Raw genomic sequence first — 8,536 nt, forward strand, 5'->3', positions numbered from 1 at the left:
ATGATGGCTGTATGCTACCTCCCGATTCAGGGTCTGTGTGCTTGACTATGTAAAGAGAGCACTTTTTCTGTTAATTATAGAGCTTTAACGTTAGCTTGTCCAATGAGAGCACAGAAAGGAGTCATTTCCTTTGACATGGTGAAGGCAACATGACTTGCTTGTTCCCTGAAATTCTGCTGTGGGGAAGTGGTCTGTCAGTGCTCCCTACAGGAGCCAGAGATGCAGCCTCTGCATCCAAGTGGTTCTTGCAAGTTTTCCAGTATGTTGTCTCCTTGTTAGGGCATAAGTAAGGCTGCTTTCGCAGTGTCAATATTGCACAAAATATCTACTTGCTGTAGGTTTATTGTGTGAAAAATGGATTCATGGACTGGCCCTGTTTTATTAAACAGGAGCACATCCAGCCCCTCCCCCCCCAATGTGAATGTAGGTAACTTTACTACTTGGTAAGCTGGTCTTCTCCTAAATCACTGTCTGTTCATTTCTGGTTGGGTGAAGAAATGTGGTTTAGGTATTTGTTCTGACCAAGTGGCTTAATAACAGGATTCTACATGGTAAATGGACCCCACTCTTCCCATCCACTACAGACAGGAAAGGAATTGAGAACACACTCGTAGAGGAGAACTGCAGAATATTCTCACATGCCAATGCATGCAACCTTTTTAAAGCTGCAAACATAACTCCCAACTCCTGCGTATTTTCTGTTTCTCAGAATTAGGCTCGTTGCTTCCTTCTGCATGCTGACTCTGCCTTCTGTAGAGGGATGTTTCTTGTGGAGAGCACTCTCTACATGAATCTACTAAACTAGATTTTATTTGGATGAAGGATGGTGAACACAAGCTTCTCTAAGTCTGGCAGAGGTGTCTCTGTGAACAACCCAGAAGATGAATGGGGAAGCTTGCAGCAGCCCTTCAGGTGTTATTGAACTGCAGCTCCCAACATCCCTCGCCAGCTTGGGCTGATGGGAATTGCAGTCCAACAACATCTGGAGGGCCTGTGCTAGATGGAAGGGCAGTTGCTGCTGCTTGCCTCCCTGGGGAAGTAGCAATCTCTGGCCATCTATTGTCCTTGGGGCACAGTTTGTGTGCGCATGCAAGTCCACAAATGCAGTAGTCATGACATGTGGTGAGAGGGAGAGATTCTTTTCTATTGTGTTCTGGAAAAGCATGTTTCTGGGCTGAGGCTTGCTGCATTCCTGAACTTGACTCTTTCCTGGTCCTGCGCACTGGGATCTTTGGTGGCATAAGGTCACCAGTAGGGACCATGAGTGTGTGTGTGTGTGTGTGTGTGTTTTGCTACCCAAAAGTAAACAGTTTTCAAAAGAATTAATCTCAAGCCACAGCTTCCAGCATCTGCGTCTTGCTCACTGTGTGTGTGTGTGTGTGTGTGTGTGTGTGAGAGAGAGAGAGAGAGAGAGAGAGAGAGAGAGAGAGAGAGAGAGAAACGTTTGCCCTTTTTGGTGGGGGGAGGAGGAATCTGCATATAAAATTTGGAACACAACACAAATCGCATGACTGGGAGCATCTCTCGGCAGCATTGTTCTCGTTTCCTGCCCAACCCCACTCCCCCAATTTTCTCCTCATCTTTTAGATTAATGGTCAAAGCGGCAAATAATCCCCCTGAGACAGTCTTCTCTCCCTTTCTTTCTCCTACATGCTTGGGAATTCCTCCTGCTTATTACTAAATCAACCTACTGCATTTGTTTCTAGTTTTATGGAGGGAGTCTATAATTCACCAGAAGGCTTCAAGTTATGGGGAACTGTTCTCTCTTCGCTTCCTCCAGCCAATGGCAGCTTGTCCTGATGATTAATTGCTCTCACTGGTGACAATTGGTGCCTTATTTCTCATTTGAATGGATCCTGCTTTAACTTCCATTTGTTCTTGTTCAGTTTCCCTCTGCCACTGCTTGCTTTTGATCACATAGTTTGGTTTTAAGCTTATTTTTGTGTGGTGCTTCCCAACATGCAATGCTGCACACATGTAAACACAGGAGAATGGTGGGTGTACTATGGTTGGCTGTAGTGACATTCCTGGTCGGTGAAAGCATGTTACTGTAGATAAACACATTCGCTGTCTTTCACGTGGGGAGGAGCACACTGTACCAGCAAAATTAAGCAGACATGCAGATTTCCCCTAAGATAAGAGGCCCTCAAGAATCAGGCCTAGAGGGGGTGTGGGTGTGGGTGTGTTTGAAATCCAACATCCGACAAATGTGTGTATCTTATGCAAAAGAGCAACATGCACCCATTACACTGCCAAATTCATTCTACCTAAAGAATTTCCTAATGTTCAATTCCCATGAGGACCCCAGGGCTGCAGAAGGGGCCAGTTGCAGGGCCTCCACCACCCCTGGCTATTCCTAGACTCACGGTGCTACAGTACCCAGATGGGCACAGGATGCAGAGCCCTCATCGACTCAGGTTCCTCGGCACATTTTCCAGATGTAGAGTTTCCTGGGCAGAAATTCAACAGTTTAAGCCTTTACTTACATTGAAATATTATTATGGGGAAATGTTCACTGTGATTGTGCTTTCTCTAATTTGGCATTTCGCCACACACCCATGAGAGCCATTTTGTGACTGCTGCCCCCACGACACTCTCAAACAGTGCCAGATTACCAAAAAGGCCACCAGCCTATGGGCCCCCTGCCTTTTAGGGGCTCCATGACAATGGATCACGTCAAGCTTTCTTTGTTCAATGTCATCCCACTAGAGCGAGAGCATGAGAAACCTCCAGGTACATGAGAAAGAGCATGAGAAACCTCCAGGTGTCATGAGTTCCACTGACTCCAGATCCTAGTAGAATATTAATGAGTATTAGGAGAGAATTTGCAAGAGCTTCTCTCCCCCCCCCCCATGCAATTTCGACTGACTAGGGACCTCCACAGGGTTTAATCTAGCACTGCTCTCAAAATATGCCTCTTGGTCCAAAAAGGTTGGTGGCTTCTGCAATGAAGAGATAAAGGGCAATTGCATGAAGGTGCTTAACGCTGCCACATTTTATGTCTTGAGGTGGTATATTTATGCTGCTGGCACTGTTAATCTTAAGCTCAAACATTGATTTTTCATGTAACCTGTTTCAGAGGCTTCTCAAATGCACACCTGATGCTCAAGCACTGCAAGGAGCTGAGGTTATTAGGGAGATGCCAAAATATTACAAGGGGCTCTGCTCTGACATAATACCTCATGGCTTCGAAAAGCTTGTTCTTAAATCAGGTTGCAGAGATGGTAAAGTTTTTGCAGTATTGATCCAGGAAATGTAGCCTTTAATGATGTTTATCTTAATTGGCAATATAACATTGTTTAGGAGGCAGACCCCAGCAAAAAAATGTACATATTCTGCCCCTTGAGTGAAATCGACTGCATGAAAAATGAACAGGGAGGCAAGATTTCAGATTCAAATGAAGAGGTAGAACAGCATGGACATCTACAGCAATAATGTAGAATTGTGGCTCGTAAGGTTGCTAGGTTGCAGCCTGGAGAACAGACTTCTTTTTTTAATGGTCTTGGAGAAAGAGGATTCAGCTGCAGCTTCTTGCTTCGCTGACTGAGCTCTTTGCCTTCCTTTCTCACCCATGTGCTTTGGGGAACAGCCTTCTTAAATCAGTCAGGACTAGAGAATCTTGAGACTGAGCCCCATTTTGCTGCTGTTAAAGCATCCTTTCTCAGACTTCTAAGAGGCACACTGAGGCACACCGTTCTCTTGGAATTAAAACAGAAGGTGCACTTAAACCAGGACTGGTGGGACTGGCAGCAAACTATTGCAGTGTGAAGTGCTTCTGTTTAGGTTGCCAGCCAGGCACACCATCTTTCAGGATACTCCATTCCATTTCCCTTCCTCAAACACCAGTTCCACGACCACTAATATGCTCAGTCCTCATTGGACGGTTTTTCAGGTCCCCACCTTTAGGCACTAACTTGAGAGTTTTTGTACTTCTGCAAGCTTACAAATACCTTCCTCTTATGTGTGTGGATGGGGCTACTTTCACTGCGTAAGGACCGGCATTCTGAGGAGTTCTTCCTCCAAAGAATCCCAGGGACTGTGCTTCACCCTTCACTGGCTATAATTCTCAGCACCCTTAACAAACTGTAGTTCTTACGATTATTTGGGGGAAGCCATGTGCCTTAAATGTGCAGTTTCCTCTGAGGGCAGATACTTTTGCTGCCTCTCTGCATTTAGTGCAATTAGCTCACTCCAGATGTGAAAGCACAGCAGAATGACCGAGTCCTAATAGTAACAGCTGCCTTATACAAATATAAGCCATAAGTTCATCAAGCTCAGTACTGTCTGCACTGACTGGCAGCAGCACCCCAGGATTTGAGTCAGGAGCCCCTCTCAGTCCTACCTGGGGATGCCAGGGATTGAACCTGAGACCTTCTGGATGCAAAGCAGATGCTCTGCCCCTGAGCTGTGGCCCTTTCCCTGTTAAAGGTGGTCTGTCCATTTGACCTCTGTATGTGAAGTGCGGAGGGGTTCCATCCTGTCTTTGGTCTCAGGCAGCAAAATGTCTAGGATCCTCACTGACCTTAGGGCTCTCCACACTTGCATGAAATTAGGCCAAGGGGCTTCTTGAGATGCAGGTGCTCCACAAATCCAAATTAATGGTGTAACACTGGAAAATGTTGATCATTTTTCCTACCTAGGCAGTTATCTTTCCACAAGGACCGACATTGATGCCAAAATCCAGCATTGCCTGATCTCTGCGAGTGCAGCTTTCTCCTGCATGAAGAGCAGAGTGATTGTGGACCGGGACATTTGCAGGGAAACCAAAATGCTTGTTTACAAAGCTATTATACTACCAAGCTTACTGTATGCTTGTGAAACATGGACCACTTATAAATGCCATCTCCAACTCCATGAAAGATTCCATCAACTGTTTCTTAAAACAAAAATTGCATTATCACTTGGGAAGACAGGCAAACTAATGTCAGTGTACTGGTAGAAGCAAAGATCACATTTCAAAGTAATGATTCTTCAACATCAGCTTAATTGGACTAGTCATGTTGTTCAGATACAGTACCTGATTATCGTATTCCAAAGCAACTACTTTACTCCAAACTTAAAAATGGTTAGCATAATGCTGGTGGACAACAAAAGACATTTAAAGATGCTCTCAAGGCAAATGTACTATAAACACTGGCATGTGGTAAACACTGGCCTGCGAGTGCTCCAATTAGAGAATAGCCTCTACCAAAGGTGTCATGGACTTTGAAGAAGCACAGACTCAGGACAAAAGGGAGAAATGAGCTAAGAGGAAGACACATTTGGCAACCCTTACAGTGAACAACTCTTGCCTGGAAACCTATGTCCCCACCGTGGAAGGATGTGTGGATCCAGAATTGGCCTCCACAGTCACCTATGGACACACTATTAAGACCATATTCATGGGAGATAAACTTACACCGAAGAAGAAGAAAGAAGAAGCAGCCAACTTCTGGGCTACATTGAGTCAGCATAATCTGCTCAGCATCATGGTCCTGTCACCTGAGTGGCAGATCTGAAATGGAAACCTGAAGTGCAGACTATGTGACACCCTTGTCTTCCACCACCCAGCCCTCCATTGCTATGGTTGCCTCAGCCATACCTGGAACTGTTAGGGCGGTGCAATCAAACAATTCTCTAGGGAAAAATTGTGCCCCTTTGGCGGGGTGGGGAAGGGGAAGGGGAAGGGGAGAGACAAAGCTAGGCTTGGCCAGGCCAGTGTGTGGGGATGGTTAAGTTTCCCACTCGCTCCCTTCTTTCTCTGCTTGGCCTGAAGCCTGGATGCTTTTCAGAGCGTTTCTGACGCTGCCATCGCTTAAACCAGCAACAAACTCTATTAGCTGCTACTGCAAATTGGATTTGTTCAATGCGATTGGATTTTGCCTCAGGCCTATGTGGCTTTGTTTGGGTGCGGGGAGTGGTGGAGAGTGGGGAGGAGAGGAGAGGAGGGCGGAGGGCGGCGGCAGCCACTAATAATAGTGACTGTTGCATTTGTCTCCACAGTTCAAGCAGAACAGTAATCTGCTCCTAGAGGGCTGGATGAAACAATAGATTTGGGGAGCAGGAGGAAACCACAGGTGACTGCAGAGGCATCAGACAGTGGTGCTTCCTACTCTCTTCCCAAGCATCCTTTTTAGAGCTTTCACAATGTGGAGCATGGATGAAAGCAACTGGTGTGTTTTTTTTAATAAAGAGAACCTGGTAATGCTTATCAGTTCTGCTGAGGACCAAAACAGAAATAATGCAGAAGATCTGTGGTTGCATCGCCTGACATTCTCGCTCCCTGCCCCCACTTTAAAACAGCTGGAGTGGCGGTGGAGCCCTTTCCTCTCTGCAATGTTTTCCTGGTAAAAATTGCCCTTTTCCAAAACGTTTTAGGCTCCCTCAAGCTCCTGCTCTGACTAAAAGCAGAGCCCCATTCCCCCCAACTGCTTTAAAGGAAGAGCAAACTGTGGTCACATCTGAAGCATTTTAATCCCACTTTAACATTCATGGTCCCCCCCCCCCCCCGAATCCTGGAATGTATAGTTTGTGGGATAATCAGCCTCATATAACCAATATGCTTAAGTCTAATTAATGCACAAAAGGGTTAAGACCATTGAGTAAGCTGTCCTGCCAGGCTTAGCTCACCTTGGGAGGGATTAGGTAATCAAGCGTTTGATCTCTCCCAGTCTACCTGAGGAGCTCAATGTATGAGGTCTGAGCTGCTTGCTCCAAGCTCAGCCCACATGGCCCTAACAAGCCACTATTGAGTTCCTATATCAATAATTTAGGAACTATCACCATTGTATAACTAAGCCAAGTTTTACTGCCTGTGCAACTTTATCTGAAAGCACATGGATCTGATCTTTGTAGAGTTTGTAAGTGAACCATTTTTAACATACCATAACATGGGGTAAGAGGGAAGTTTTGGAACTCATGCAGACATATTTTAAAGGTCTAACAGCCTATATTTCCATTCTTTGCTTTGTTGCGTGTTTTGTGATCTTAAATCTCTCCTGGGGTTCTCTCACCAAAGAGTACTTGTCTCAAACCTGTATCCTGGCATCCAGGAATTCTCCTTTCTATATAATATTTTTTCCCTGCACCAACAGTTTGTTAATGGTGCTGAGAGTTGTTAGGGGACCCCTCTCAGAGATGCAATTCCCTGCACCTTTAAAAAAAACCACAGTTCTGATTATTCTTTGGGGTAAGCCATGATTGTTAATGGTGGCATAACAGTACTTTAAATGTATGGTGGGTGTGGACCTGTGAGAGAACTCATCATGGCTTTCCTGTGACATGTCTGTTTTGGCTCCTTAGCTACAGGTGGCATCTGTTACGTGTCTTCAAAAAGCCCCATTAGCATCTGCAGTGCTTCCAGTAGCTGCCTGCACAGTAGCACGTCCTGTTCTCAGATCTGGTCTGTATTTGTTTGTTTTTTCTTGGAGGCAAACCAAAGAACACAGAAGGGAGGCAGGCAGCACTTTTTGCAGAGAGTTAAACAGCTGCTTCAAAAAAGAGGATTTCTCCTTTTGGTCTGTATGCTCACATCCCACTTTGGTAAGCAGGTTGTGCAGGTTCTTATATTTGTTTCAAAAATCCAGAACCCCAGTTTAACTGGAGACGTCAGTGGCCCAAAGCAAATATGTATGTGTATGTGATGTGCCTGTGTCTGTGTTTGTGGTGAACATATACCACAGAAAAGTAAAGTAGCTTTCAGATGTCCTGTTTACCAATCATTTGTCCTGTTTGCAGGGAAAGTATAGATGGCACCAGCTATTTATTGAGCCTTCATTCCAATTTCTTTGTGGGGAGGTTGTTGATGGTGTTGCCCCAAGTGACATTCCACACCTCCCAGTGCATTTTACTGACACTTTGCTTGTTGCAAAAAGTCCAGTCTTTGGGGGCAGTTGGTTTGTTGTGCAAAGACTTCCAACTCAGCCTTAATTTCATAACCTGAATTTTCTGCTATGTGACTGAATCCCATTTTAAAATAGCAACAGTCTGTAAGTGCCCTAAGGGGTGCTTCCAGATGGGTGTTTTATGATCAATGTTGCTCATGCATGCTTAGTTTGGTTTGGTTTCCCCCCACATCCACACAATGTCATTGGCATCAAGATTATCTGGAATTTCCCCCAGATAGTAAGTTCTTGCCACCTATTTGCAATATCTCAATAAAACATAGGTAATATTGAGGCCTCATCTGGAAGCACTCCAAACCTCTTTCGAAACACTTTCAACTCTCTTTAAGAATGCATTTCTTCACTCCAAGCTCAGTTGCTTCTAGAGGTCAGAATCACCTTTATTTTGCACTCATGTGATGTTTGTGCTTCTTCGTTCACACGAGTGGTTCAGAACAAGTGCCAGACTGCTTGCATTTGCCATATAAAATCCGTATTCAAATTCCTGCTCAGTTAAAGGGCTACTTGGATGGTCTTTGGCAAGTCCCTCTCAGGCTAACCCAGCTGGTACAAGACTGAAGCTGCTCTCTGGGCGTCTTTGAATGAGGGTGGTCTACAAATAAAAAAGCTTTCTTTGGCTTTCTGGATTTTGGCTGGAGAGGCAGCATCTGCCA

The sequence above is a fragment of the Podarcis melisellensis genome (assembly GCF_964234715.1).
Source record: "Podarcis melisellensis genome assembly, chromosome: 2".
NCBI lineage: Eukaryota > Metazoa > Chordata > Lepidosauria > Squamata > Lacertidae > Podarcis > Podarcis melisellensis.